Genomic DNA, 14,896 nt, shown 5'->3' on the forward strand with positions numbered 1-14,896 from the left:
GCTGGAGGACGCACCGGAGGCCGGGCTGGAGGCTGGGATGGAGGCCGAGCTGGAGGCCGGGCTGGAGGACGAGCTGGAGGCCGAGCTGGAGGACGAGCTGGAGGACGAGCTGGAGGCCGGGCTGGAGGCCGGGCTGGAGGCTGAGCTGGAGGACGCACCGGAGGCCGGGCTGGAGGCTGGGATGGAGGCCGAGCTGGAGGCCGGGCTGGAGGACGAGCTGGAGGCCGGGCTGGAGGACGCACCGGAGGCCGGGCTGGAGGCCCCACTGGAGCAGCAGAGCCCCACGCCAGTACCAGCTCACTACCACTGGCAGCTGCGGCCCTCGACTGGGGCGCGACCGCTGCTGGTCCTGCTGCTGCTGCGTACAGCTGGTCAGGCGCGTGAGGGCCCGTCCCGTCCGTCGCGGCCGTCGGCTCCGCTCTGACGGAGCCGATGCTTGTCGTGCTGGTGGCGACTGTCACGGCTGCTGCCCGCGGCCATGCTGCACCCAGCACACGCGTCCCGCGAGTCCCCCGTGGCTCGACCACGGCCTCCAGCCGGTGCCGGTGGGCCCTACCGCGGGTCTCCGCGGATCCCGTCGAGCTTGTGCTGGGCTCGGTGACCGCGATGACGGGTGTTGAGCGTTGAACCTGAACGAGGGCACCCTCGTCGAGCTCAGGAGGCTCGGGATCTGACGCAGAGGAATCCGGTTAACTTCGTCATGGACAGACACGTCCTGTCTTGGCAGAAGTAGTACCGGGTGTCCCGTCCCGGCTCTTACGCCATGCCAGCATGGTGGGTTGCATACGCGCTGGCGCAGACAGGACTGCACTGTAGATCAGGGGTGTCCAGCCATAGTGCGACTTCAGTTGCACGACGCACGCACGAACCTGTGCAACTTACGTCGCACTATTGCTCGACACCCTGTGTTTTGCCACCCTTTCCCTGCAGACTAGAACGGGCAAGGGCTGTCAAATGACAGGACACCCTACTGAGGCGCGGCCTCGACCCTTCTGCAGGGAAAGGGTGCCAAAACACAAGGTGTCGAGCAATAGTGCGACCTAAGTTGCACAGGTTCGTGCGTCGTGCAACTTCAGTCGCACTATGGCTGGACACCCCTGATTTACAGTGTAGGGGACCCGTCGAGGGACCCGTGTACCGGGTATCAGAGAAGACGCAGGTGCGGGCGGGTTTGCCTACACAAGGGGCTATGGCGCCTTACAGGTGGAGAGGGTAGGCAAACCCGCCCGCACCTGCGTCTTCTCTGATACACCCGGTACGTCGCGGCCCCCCCCGAGGCTCAGTCCCGCGAAACCGCGGGCACTACCGCGGCAAGGATTTCCGCGCATAGGCCGCTGTTCCACGGGGACACTCGCAGTTCTGCGGGGCTGAGCCTGGGGGTGGCCGCGAAGACCATGGGTCGCCCTATGAGCGCCTAAGAGTCAGCGCGTATGCAACTCAACGGGGACGAGACACCCGGGAATACTTACAGGCTGGACTCAGCTGGGCGAGGATGGCTTCGTAGACTGCCAACTTATCGCGCAAGTCATGAACTACGCACTGCAAGAGTCGAGGAATTAAGCTATAATGACGTTCTCTCAAAGCAGCACATTTACCTATGTGTGTATCGGCTGTATCAGACAAGCCGCAGGTGCGAGCAGGTTTGCATACTTGCTCTGTTCGTAAAGGCAGCTTAGCCCCTTGGGAAGGCAAACACGCCTGCACTTTCGTCCTCTCTGATACACCCGGTCCCGGAATGTGTGGCACCGACCTGTAAGAAGCTGATACACTCGTCCTGGCGGGTCATATCCAAGCGAACAAGTAGTACTACGACTGCACGACTGTTCCCCCACTGTTTCAACACAACAATGAAGGGGATTGTCTGGGCTGCCGGCTGACTCGACCCGCTCCGTTCTCGCTTGCACTGTACCACATAGTAGTAGTGTGTAAGTGGTAGGCCGAACTGACACCCGATCTGCGCCATTCCAAGCATCACCCGGAAAAACTGCGAGACACGGAGAGGCTTACGTGGACGCTGCTGGCTGGCCGGTTAAAAACAGTTATTCATATAACTTTTCCTTTTTAAATAAACCAAGCTCTCTCAACAGAGGTGGGCACAGTGCGCTCAGGCACTCGCCTCTGACTGAACTCAGTGCGCGCGCGCACTCATGGAGCGCTTAAGCTAAGAGTCTTCCGTTTTTGTTCTTTTACTTCCGCTCAGCGCTCTAGACCAATACCCTATAACAGCTTTTTCTGGAAAATGAATTAGCCGTAAATGTCTCCACGTACAAACGTGCTACATGCAGATCTGAATCTCAAATTTGGGAATAACTCTGCAAATTATATAGTTGGGTAAAGGGTAGGCAGTACATAGAAAATCAGTTTTTTTTTTTGTAGAAAAATGTTGATTTTATTTACCAACTTAGCAGATTGAGATTCCATAGGCAATGAAGCTTTCAAGTCATTCTTAAAGACCTCGAGGCCAGAGGACAGAGACCAGTTTGCTCGCCACAAATTTGATAAAAAATAAAAATAATAACAGATAGATAGATCCTAATCTAAAACAAAAATGACATTGACTAGGAGTAGGAGCAACAAAACTTGCAAAAAAAAGAAGAAACAAAACAAAAATGTACAATTTCATTTTTGGTTGGATAGTCGCTTCTCAGCATATTTGAGCCAGTTCTTTATTGCTTCCTCCGCAGTGGGTACTACTAACCCTGCTGATTCCTTGTTACAATCTAGCAAAGCACCTGGAAATAAATCAAATTAAATTAAAATGTATCTGGAGGTAATATTGTCAAAAAAAAAAACTTTTGGAATTTGATAAGAAATTTCACCACCAGCCTCCAATTTCTCACCTTTTAAAACACTCTGAAGCTTACTCTTAGAAAATGCCATTTTCCCCCTTGACCCTTTCCAGTTGAATTCGGTTGCCAATTCATCTGACATAACAACCTTTAGCATGTTGTATGTCTGACATTTCAAATCCTTCGAACTATCACTAGATGTTGACAAAAACTCGGTCTGAAAGTGAGAGATCAATCAACAAACTGGGAAACAAAAGGCACACATTTTGAAGCTGTGGCTTGAGATGGAAATCTTAAGAGTGGGTAAGATAATGTTCATGTGTTCAATGAAAATCTGTCACTTATAGTTGATCAAAATTTCTTTAAATTCAGTTTGAATGTCAGTTTCACCAACATTGTTCATGTGGAAGTATGAACAAAACTTCACATTTAGCAATAAACTATTGTACCAAATAATATTAGGCTCATTTGAAGCCAAAGTTGGCCAGTATAAAACAAAAAGTTCATCGTGTAAAGTTCGTGCAAATTTTGATTAAAGAAAAACACACCTATTTGGGATATTTCTCAGGATCCACTTCACACTTCTTACATATTTCTAAGCTAAAAACTAAGTTCTATCAAGCAAATTTTTTAAACTTTGAGCTTTGGTTTATAAGATAACCTTATTCACTTTACAATAGCCTTATTATATAGGATGGATTTAATTCTTTGCTTTAACATTTTTTTACCCACTCTTTGTATTTTAAGCCAAGCTTTATCTTTCAAATACATAGATTAAAAGGACACTTACTACTTCTGTGGCATTAGTTTTGTCTGAGAGGTAATCTTCACACGAATCAAAATCGTCCAAGTTCTTGAGTGGAAACCTGTTGTTTACATTGAGATCAAGTTTCTGACCAGGCTTCACTGCTCTCAAAATACTGCTCTGCACTCTCTCTATGGTAGCCAAACGCTGATTAATTACAGCTAGTAAGGGGAGCAGAGCAACATATTCAGCTGTAACAAATCAAAGAGATAATTAACATTATGTGGCAACGCTGGTTTGGAAGGAAAAGATGCACATTAGATATGAATAGCTTTGGCAACAGTTTGGTTTTGCAATGAAGGCACACAAATTCTGTAAACATTTACCTTTAGAAATTGTCTGGTTTGCTGATTTTATTGTCCCTTTAGCTGTCTCATCCTTATGGTTTGCTGATTTTGTTAACCCTTTGGATGTCTCATCCTTATTCTTGTTCTGCTCCTCATTTAGATCTGCTGCAAAAAAGAAGTTAATTCAAATTCACAACTTGATCATAAAATTATTCCGGGTTTGTTCACAAAGTAGGTGACAATCAGGAAAAATTGCGCAAACTGAAGTGTACCTGATGAATGAGATTTTCCACACAATTGAATAGGAGATTCAATATTAGAAGATAAATCGTCTCCATACAAGCTGTCTTCATAACCTGAGTGAAGGGATAGATCATCTTCTGCCTCATCTTCCTGAGTGCTCAAGCTCAAAGCCCCATTTTGTTGAGATGTCTCCCTTCTGTTGTTGTTCACTGCAGCACCACTGAGTGTTGTATCTTTCCCTGCAGATCATTTAATTTTGCAACAACACCCACACACACACACAAAGTACAATACTAATAAAAGAATGGGTATAAGGGAAAACAAAATATTATAGTTCAATGTACCTGGTTTGAGGTGTGGGCTACCAGCACATACTAAATTCAAAGGATTTTCATATGAAGAATTTGAAAACGAAGCCTCCTTTTTATTGTTGACGGGATCCTTATTATTACAGAATTTCTTCTCTTTCCCTGCAAGACATTCAGTTTCATATAAGTGCACAAAAAATTGTGTCAGTTCAATGCTATTTGAAAGAAAGGGCTGTAGGAGAAACAAAATACTAGTTTTCAATTTACCAGTTTTTTGATGTTGTTTTCCAACAGATACTGTGGAATGATTTTCATTTGAAGACAGAGCCTTGTTCTGGGCTTTTCCATCCCCATCACAGTCCTTACCTTTCCCTGCAAAAAATATTTAATTTTACAGTGAACATACACTCAAAGATAGATAGATGGAAAATAAAAGATTGTTGATAGAAAGAAAATACTATTTACCTAGTATATGTTGTGAGTTAGCAGAAGATGAACTGGAAATAGGTAATTCTGAAGGCCGAACACTATTGCCAACTTTGACCTTCACATTTCCCACAACTGATTTTGCAATTGTAGGCGGCTGAGGAAATGATGACTTTTTGTGGGGGACTGAAGCCACTGCATCATCTAAATCTGAGATAACACGCGCTCGTCTTTTGCGCTTGTGTCTCCCCAGTTCTTCTGACTCTGTGTCCAAGCTAGATGTAAATTCTGATTTTGTAGCATTGGCTCTTGCCACCAAAATTGTATCTAGAACAGCAATATACGCACATTCATTAATGACGACAGAGTTAAATGATTACAAAGCAGTACAGGTCCCTTTCCCACAGTATAAAATGAGTATTGGAAAATTACTTACTGTAAGTATGTATGACCCTCACTTTTTCTTTAAGAGTAAATTCAGAAGTGTAGGGTTCACAATTTTCTATTGACTTTCTTATTTTGGCATCAGACCAATTACTTGGCCAGTAGGCACATTTTCCGTTATCTTTCTTAATCACCCATTTGGATGGAATGGCATCCACAGTCCCATCGTCAAACTCCACAACAGAATACTGTAATAAAAACAACGAAAGGTTAATTATCTATAATGAGGCAAACAGTATACACATACACACTGGACAGTAATTTAAGCACCTAGTGAGTATGTAGTAATGGCACACACAAATACTCCTGTTCAGCTAGTGGCATTAAGTAACATTTCTGTTTGATCTCAGTGTGGTTCCAGTAACAAGGGTCACCTAACTGAGAGACTTTTAGAACACCAAGAAGAGAAGAAGGGATGGGATAGTCATAATAGTCACTCAGGTTTAAAAACTTTCTCCCTTTAACAAGTGGACCATTGTCAGATAAAATTATGTTCTCTAAAATTACAATAGAGTCGTCATTCATTCTACAACATGAGTCAGCATCATTAATTGCAAATGTTGTGTCAGAGATATATATTTTCAGAAACTGCTGGCCCACCACTTGCTCATGAGCATCATTAGTTCTAGGCATTTGAAGTAGTTCAGGCGGGGGTTTGGCTTTATTTCTCTTGGCCTTTTGGCATCTCTCCATTTCTCGTTTTGCTACTTGCTGTAATGGTCTGACTCTTGATGTGACACTTGCCTTTATCATTCCCAGATAATTTTCAAATGGGAACGCACCAAACCCATCTAATGGTCCATGTTCTAGGCACTCTTTTGGCATATGAACGAGGCTGTGAACATTGTACACAATAAATTGTTGGCCAAAGATGGTTTCAGCATGTTCAACAAACGCTACGAGAAACTGTTTTGCTTCATCATTCAAGATGTTATGAAACTGTTCACTGCACAAAATGAAAACACCACAGTGAAGTAGAAGAAAGTTCTTAAAAATGTTATGGTCCAGGTTTCTAAATAGAAGGAGTCCATCATACAGAGCAAGTCTTCGCAGCTCAGTTGCTTTAAGCTTTTTAACAGAATGAAAAGCGTACGGTTTGCGATTAAAATCATTAGGGCAACATTTATGTAAAGATGTCAATGCATCCAAAATTTCAGCCTTTTCTTGTGGTGTCAATGAAAAGTCTCCCCTAACATTCCAAAGAAAATAAATCCACCTCAAAAAGACCCCTTTCCAAACTAGGTGCATAGAATCTAAACGGAATTTTGATACAAGTTTCTTCTCACAGTGAAGTAATGGAGATAGCCCCGTCACATGCTCATCAACTTCATCATCATCATCAGCGTGTTCTAGTCTTGGTGTCATCAAAGCAGCGGCCAAATCTAAAAAGCTTTCGTCTGTTCTCAAATCACAGTCATGCTCAAGGAGACACATCCTATTCATGAAGTCAACACCACGAACATTGCATTTTTCACAACAGTAGTATCCCCTGACACCCTTCACACACTTTACTAATGCTCTTGCTTTTTGATCTAAAATGTAATGGCGTACTCTGAAATTGAAAGTCTGATCTCTATAAAGTAGACCATTCTTAGATAAGTTATTGGTATCTTCCACATATTTTTCAAAAAAAGAATCGAGGTCAGAGGGGTCAGAACCATTGCCACAATAAATGCCGATGATAAATACGACCTTAGTGTCAACAAGTCGACCTAATATTGGTACAAAGTTAACATTGGAATTAGAAAAGATAGGTACAGAGTCAATATTTACATCTATAGCAATATCATTGTGGTCATCAAAATATTGAGGAGATAAAACCCTTTGCAGCTGGGGAGAAATTCCCAAGTACCACATTGTACCATCACCACACTCCAAAACTTCAATATTTTTTGGCGTTTCCAGAAGTGTTTTATACGACAAAGGAAGGCTTGGGTGGACCCGATGGAGTCTTCTCAGCAGGTCATCCACTTTGTTCATTGTCACCCCACCCTCCAGAGTCCACTCCACTAACTGATTTTTCACATATTCATCTGGATTGTTCATATCTTCACCCCTCTCCCCCTGCTCATTTTCACCATCACCCCCTTGCTCATGTTCATCATCCTCTTGCTCATCCCCTTGCTCATCTTCATCTTCATCCCCCTCTTGAAATTCACCATCATCCCCCTGCCTCTGCTGGTCCATTCCTACTTCATCACCTTCATCATCAACACTTTCATTTTCACTTCTACTATCTTCGTCACCATGAATAGCTTCACCATCATGATCACCATTATCACTTTCGAAATCATTCTCATTTTCTGCATGCTGGTCGTCATCGTCTCCTCCACCCTCTCGAAAGCCATGTCTTCCCCTCAACTGAAGCTCTGCTTCTTCTAGCCTAAACCGACACTCTTTGAGGGCAGCTCTCTCACCTTTCCTCTTAAAGAATAAGCAACAACAACAATGCGATATCAAAAATACACCACCAGAGAGACACCTTTCAACGTAACCTCAACTATAGATTGAGACTGTGCGCAGAAAATAACACCGTGTAACAATAGGAGGAAAGTTCGGTGCAAAACCCCAACAAATTTTGATTTGTAGTGAAATCAATTTTTTCTTCAGGCTTTGAGTCATTCCCCTGAGAGGTTAAGATACCTGATCCAAACTAACTGAAGTCTATACTTCGCCCACGATACGAGAAAGAGAATTTCTTGACACAAAATAAATTTAACCAAATCACGCTAAAAAATTATAAGTTTAGGCCTTCCTTACCTTCCGACTTTGATTTGCTGCAGCATTGCTGGGACCGGCACCACCGGCACGCTCTCGAGCTGCCATTTCTTATCACTTTTGAAACTATAACAGCAGATGAAACCCGCACGACAAGAAATTAATAACAATGAGATAATACAAAGAAGGAACGTAAAAAAATGACATTCACTTACGCTTGATTGTTTTTTGTAGACCAAAGACACGACAAGAACAATGTTGAACACGATGCACAACTACCTACCAGGAGGAGAAACTACCAGGAGATCTAGAGTACAGTACAGATGTACGTCTCCTGAAACTACGAATGTAAACAACGTACGGTGCCTTTTCTTTTCGTGGCGGGAGATTTTGAAGGTGTTCTGTCAGGAACACTGTGTGAGTGCACTTTAATAATGAAGATGACGAATAAAAGCGAGCTTTATCATAGTAAAAATGTGTAACAGTTTCGTTGGCGCTGTTTTAAAATGAGAAGCATAGCTACATTTGAGACCAACTGGTACGAGCAATTAAAACAAGGGTTTCGAGGCAATCGACGTGAGATCAACGTGGAATCGACGTGTACACGACAGACGAACTGATACACGTCGATTCGACGTGGATTCCACGTCGAATTGTCAAATATACCGAAATATGGCGTTCAGGACAGTAAAAATCGAATTTAGTGAGAAATGTTGATGTAAAAATGGTTTCTTATGATTTTATTTGCAACTTTTTAGAAAGGTAAATAGTGGTGGATATCTGGTGGATGTATCCACCACCACGAAAAATCCACGAAACCACGTGGAGTCCACGTCTTTTCCACGACCCATTTCTCTCTGGGTGTCAAAATTTTTTGCAGTGGAAAAATCAAATTAACTTAAAAAAAAAAAAAATCTAGAAAGTTTGAGAGTTTTTAAATTTGATTTTTCTCTATTTTACAAGATACAACTAAATACTTGAGTCAATTTGTAGCCCTAGTGATACTGATTCTAAAAAGCCATTGTCCAGTTTTATAAGTCAAGTTTTGTCGGGGAAGTCATGTGCGCAAACTTGTCATCCAAAGAACACAAATTTTAGTTGTGACGTGCCTTTTCTACCATAAGGATGAGTCAATCTGACTAATCGAATGTTAATTTAGGTCAACTGACCTAAAGGCAAACTATATTAGGACAGTTATTGGTCATTTTCAGCTATGAAGGGTCTCAAAAAAATTTATTTCTGGAAAAGTGCTTATCTCTGCTGTACATATAACTACACTAAACCCTTATGCACTTTCCTGTGCATAAACATGCAGTCATGGTGTGCGGCCATAATTTTATGCACAATTTCATGCACAACTAAGTAATGTACAATTTGTACAAAATTGTGCATACTAATTGCTGCACGTCGTACTGCATGTTTATGCACAACAAAATGCATAAGGGTTTAGTGTAGTTATATGTACAGCAGAGATGAGCTTTTTCCCCGTTGCTGACCGACCGCGCAGACCAGCCAGCAGTCTGACAGACGCGACAGACCGCTTGGCCGGGCTCTGCAGGCAGTATACTGAGCCCATCCAGAGGCCGGCCAGGTGGTCTGTCGGGTCTGCCACTGTCAGAGAGCCCTGGCCGATCTGCACGGCCGGTAAAAAAACGCGAAAACGCTCGTCTACGCCCCTTTTTGAGCCCTTGCACTCGGGCGCTCAAGGTAGGCCACCATCTCCACACAGCTGTTCGGCGGGTCGGCCTACCGGGCGTTCGGCAGGCGCTGTGCTTAAGCGCGACCGCGGGGGAACCTGAGTGCTTCGGACACGATAGGAAAACCTGTAGTGCGAATCAGCCAAACTAGGACTTACAGGGAAACTATTTTCCAGGTGATGGCGGCGAGCACAACGGCCAGCACGCCCAGGCAACTCCGGCGCCAACTCAGCTTCTGCGGCCTCCCTCTCCTGCAGCCCGTGCGGCCTTCAACGTGAAGCGCCTCAAGCGTCTGAAGTCCTCGACGGGCCGCAGGAAGTTCCACACTCTGCCGCGTGTGCCCGGCATGATGCGGACCCCCCTCATGCAGGCCGTCCTCGACTCTGCAAAACAAGAGAAGAGAGAAAATAGAGACCTGCGAGAGAAGTTGGCGAGGAAGACCGAGGAGCTGAACATCTACAAGAAGCGGAACCGGGAGGACGACGCCCTGGACTTCATCAGCAGCGCGATTAGAGAGTTCGCTCGCTCGCTCGCTCGCTCGCTCCCCGAGCCGGGCGCCGCCTCCTTATTTCACTGTATGGTGGCTTTACTTTTCTCTTAAACACGCAATTCGGTTAGGATTTTCATTATTTCTTCACACTCTACAATTTTGTTCATTTTCAACATCCCCAAACAGTTAAAAGGGATTTTAAGCGCTAAGTGAGCGAGCGAGCTCACTCGCGCGAGTGAGCTCTCTAATCGCGCTGCAGGGAGAGGGTCACGCCCGCCTTCTACGCCATCGTGGAGACCCAGGTCAAAAACTATGACCGGCACCCCAAGAGAAGGCGGTACACGGATGCTGCCAAGACCGCTTACCTGGGGCTCCAGAAGCGGGGCAGGGCCGGCTACAACGCCCTCCCCTGTCTGAAGCCGACCAGGAAGACCCTGCGCTGTTGGAATACACAATTTCCTTGTACATAACTATACACTCTCCTGAGGACTGCTGCCATCTATCGGACTCTATTGAAATTATGTCGCCCCTTATTGTAGTTTGGGTAGTGACCACTTAAGCGCGCTGCTGTAGCTCCAGCTCTCTGTATCCGGTTTCCACTCTCTCTCGCTCTCCAGCTGCTGTACTGTGTGGACGTGTGTTTACTTGTGCTACTATTCTGATAATACATTCGAACATACTGAAGTTGAACCCTTGGTTAATTATTCCTCAAACACCCCTTTCCTGGCTGTAAATTACAACATGCGCACCCTCACGCAGCCCCTCGACCTGAAGCCAGGGCTCAACCCCATCATCTTGGACGCTCTTGGGAAGAGGGTGGCCGCGATGCCCGACAGCGCCATCTTCGATGAGACAGCCGCGGTGCGGGAGCTCTCCTACGTCCACGCCGCTGACGAGGTCGTAGGCCCCGTCGACCTGGGCAACGGGCGTACGATGCCCTTCCTCGCCGAGGAGGTCATGATCGGGATGGTGCGCGGCATCTATGACTGCTGGAAGCAGCCCGTCGCCTTCTGGCCCACCAGCAAGAAGTTGACGGGGGTCCACTTCCGGGACCTCTTCAAGACCACCATCGAGGCCATGATTGCCCTGGGGCTCAGGGTGCGGTGCATCGTGATGGACGGCCTGGCGAAGAACGACACGGCGGTGCAGCTTCTCGGCGCAACCGAAGAAGACCCGTGGTTCTTCGTCCAGGACCAGAAGATCTACGTCATCTCCGATGTGCCGCACCTCTGGAAGTGCCTCCGGAACGCCATCATCAAGTATGACCTGGTTGTTCCGGAGGGCGAGCACGGCTGGTCTTGGGTGAGAAGAGACTACATCAAAGCCTTCATTGAGTTTGACATGGAGGTGCACCCAAGACTGGCCCCAAGAGTGACTTTGAAGCACCTGAGCCCCAGTCACTATGGCAAGATGAACGTCGCACAGGCCAAACAGCTGCTGAGCAAGAAGGTCGCCACCGGCATCTGGATGATGGCCCTGTTGCACGCTTTTGAGGAGCCAGCAGAAGCCATCGCCACCTCAAAGTTCTGCGGCAGGGTCAGCGACCTATTGACTCCTTAAATGGCACTGTGCACGTCGCCGATCCAGCCCTAGGACAGTTCAAGTGTGCCATCACTCCCAGTTCTGGCCATGAAAAACTGTGGGAGGAAATGTTTGAGGAAATCCAGCACTGGGATTTTGTGGGCTCACAAAACATGGCATTTCCCAAACATTTCCTGACAACGCTCAGCTCCATGGCCTACTTGTGGGAGGACCTGCAGAAGGAGGGCCGGACGTATCTATGCTGCGGAAACGTCAACTCGGACTGCATCGAGAACTTCAACAGCCTGCTGCGCGACTCCGCTGGTCCGAAGAGGGCCTTCACCATCAAGGAGTTCCCTGCAGTTTTTGGCTCTGCGCTTGTCAACCAGCTGACAGCGTCAGCAAAGGGCAAGAACTGCAGGGACGACAACGCCCTCAACGTGCTTCATTTGGAGATCCTGCTCCAGGCCGCCAAGGACGCCGCGGCCGCAGCACCGCAGCCCCCTGGCGGCATGCGCCTGGTGCAGGAACCGCAGGAACAGCAGGCTGTTGAAGAGCTGGAAGTGGACGGGGTGCAGGAGGTGTGGGAGGAGGAGGAAGACGACGAAGAGGAAGAGGATGCACAAGAGACCAACAACAACTCACCATCCATTGTTCCTCTTGTGCCTCTTGATGTGTACCAGGCGAGGGTAAGAGAGCGGTTGCAGGAGGCGAAATCCGCCCATGTAGCTGCGCCCATCGTCCAGAAGTTCTGCGATGCGGTCGGCTGCACTGAGTGCTGCAACCAGCTCCAGGGTGAAGCTCTCTTCCCTCTACACCTGGTGCACACCCACACCTTGGCAGCAGGACCTGCATTGGAACAGAAAGTGCCATCAAAATCAGCTGTCACCTGTTTTGATGGCATTATGAAGGTTGCTGTTGAAGTTCTTCCAAACACCATTAAACAAGAGCCAAAAAATATAATTTCAAGATTTTTAAATGAGCATGTGAGCAAGTTACCTTCAGTGAAGGCTCTCCAGCTGTGTGGGCAGCATCAGGACCAGAAGGAGAAGTTGTTGTGGAGATTCTGCACTGCAGCTCTCCTGGATGTGCTTCTGGTCCTGAATCAACTTCTGAAGAAACCTGCAAAAACCAAGAACAGTGCCAAGAAGCATGCTATTGTGACACACCAGGCAAATGTTTAAGTTATTTATTATTATTTATTAAATTATTTTTGTTGACTGCATTGTTTCTTTCATAGTCTATTGTTTTTTAAAATGCATGTCAAATTGTTTTGTTTTATGTTTCATAGTCTAGGAGAGTCTATTGTTTTTGTTCTGGAGATATATTCTAATTTAAATGCATGTCAAATTGTTTTGTTTAAAAGATTCTTGCATGTCAGCTTGAATGCATGTGTACTCTTAATTTATTCTTCCCCATTAATTTAAATAGCATGCCAAATTGTTTTGTTTGAAAGACTGTATTGTATCTAGTCATTACATATTTGTGGAATTAATTGTTATTGTGTAATTGTATCTTGCATGAAATTTCTACTCATTCTGTTTAATCTGCTATAAAGTTTATTTAATTTTTTTGTAAAGAAGTCTGCTTAGTTCTCTTGCAGACACATGATATTTTTGGTTTGATTTTTTTTTTGGACTTATTAGCATGCAAAGTTATTAAGCGATTAGCGAAGCCCATTACTCCACTGATCGAAAAAGTTTCATTCTGTTTGTTTGTAGTCTGTCCGCATGATAACTTGAGAATGAATTGAGATAGCGATCTAGTTTATATGAGGTTTACAGTAACTGAGATTATTTTGGTCTGGACCTCCTGCTTTGAAAAAGCTGTCCGTCAGACTTGCATATAAAAAAAAAAGACTTTTGAAAGATACCTGTTAATTTAAAATTTGTTAGTGCTTGTTGCTAGTCAGCTTTGTATGCAATGTCACCTTGTAATTTAAAGTTTCTTTGTACTGCATTGTTTTAGCCAATTTAGAAAAATCTATCGAGCTGGCTTTAGTTAAAGAAAGTCTCGTTGACTATTAACAGCAGTGGATTTAGTTTTCCTTTCTCAGAAATGGTACGAATTGTTTCTGTTTTCCAGTAAGAGCTAATTGTATTCAAATTTTAACAGCATGACTTCCGTAATTATTATTACAATGTTTTCTAATTGTACCAGCTGTGCTATTGAGTTTTCCTATGTGACCTGAGTTCACAATTTAACAAGCTGTTTGATACATCCTTTGATTTTATTACAAAACTGTGCCTCCTAATTCCTTGATACTCTTTTTTGAAGAGCATTGACCCTGAATCTCAACTAAAACTCTGTGACATAAACTTTCGTACACCAAAACTGCCATTTCGAACTGTTTTACCAAAACTTTAATTCACAAAACATTATGAAACGATTACAAAGAATACTCACCAGTAGACCATAACCTCGGTGGGTGAACGCACTGCAGCAAAATATAGATTTCCTCCTCGGCAACGGGTCGAATGTGTGCTGAACATACCCAGCATTGCACCAAACTATTCTCAATACATTCGTGCAACCGAAAACGCATGACTTCTCTTCGTTAATTGAAAAATACACACGACGAAAATCGACGTTCCTTTCTTCGCGTTCTTGAATGCACATTATGTCTCTTGTGAAGCAACGACACAAAAAATTCTTGGACAGAATTACTTCACTGGTGTTCCCCTTTAATATCTCATTCATAAAAATCCCCAAAACAAAAGGAAAACTGTGGAGTTGGATTAAATGCCAATTTTACTTTTTAGGGTTGGCCCGACAGCCTCTGGGAAGCCCAACAACAACAATCGGCAGCAACTTAAAGCGTCGCTCTCTGAAATACCATGTTTATCGTTATTGTTATTTTTTTCAGATTTCTTGTTTGATATTTGCTGGGCTGTGAAGTGAATACTTTTCCATAGCTGCATTGAGTAAAGGGCTGTGCTATACGCTGATTCATGCATTTCCAAATCAACCGTCTGCTTTCGTGGAATAGGGTGGAATGTTGTGTGCCAGTAGAGGTTATCGTGCCTTCGAAAGTGCTCGTGTTTTATAGGTCCTACCAGAAATTGAAGGTATCTTCACACTCAGAAGTATTCCATCTCCCTTCCCCTCTGTGTTTCGTTCCCACTTTTTTATTACTTAAAAAATGCTATTAGATATAATTGTGAATAA

This window comes from Frankliniella occidentalis, unplaced genomic scaffold, assembly GCF_000697945.3.
Source record: "Frankliniella occidentalis isolate FOCC.00 unplaced genomic scaffold, Focc_3.1 Scaffold390, whole genome shotgun sequence".
NCBI lineage: Eukaryota > Metazoa > Arthropoda > Insecta > Thysanoptera > Thripidae > Frankliniella > Frankliniella occidentalis.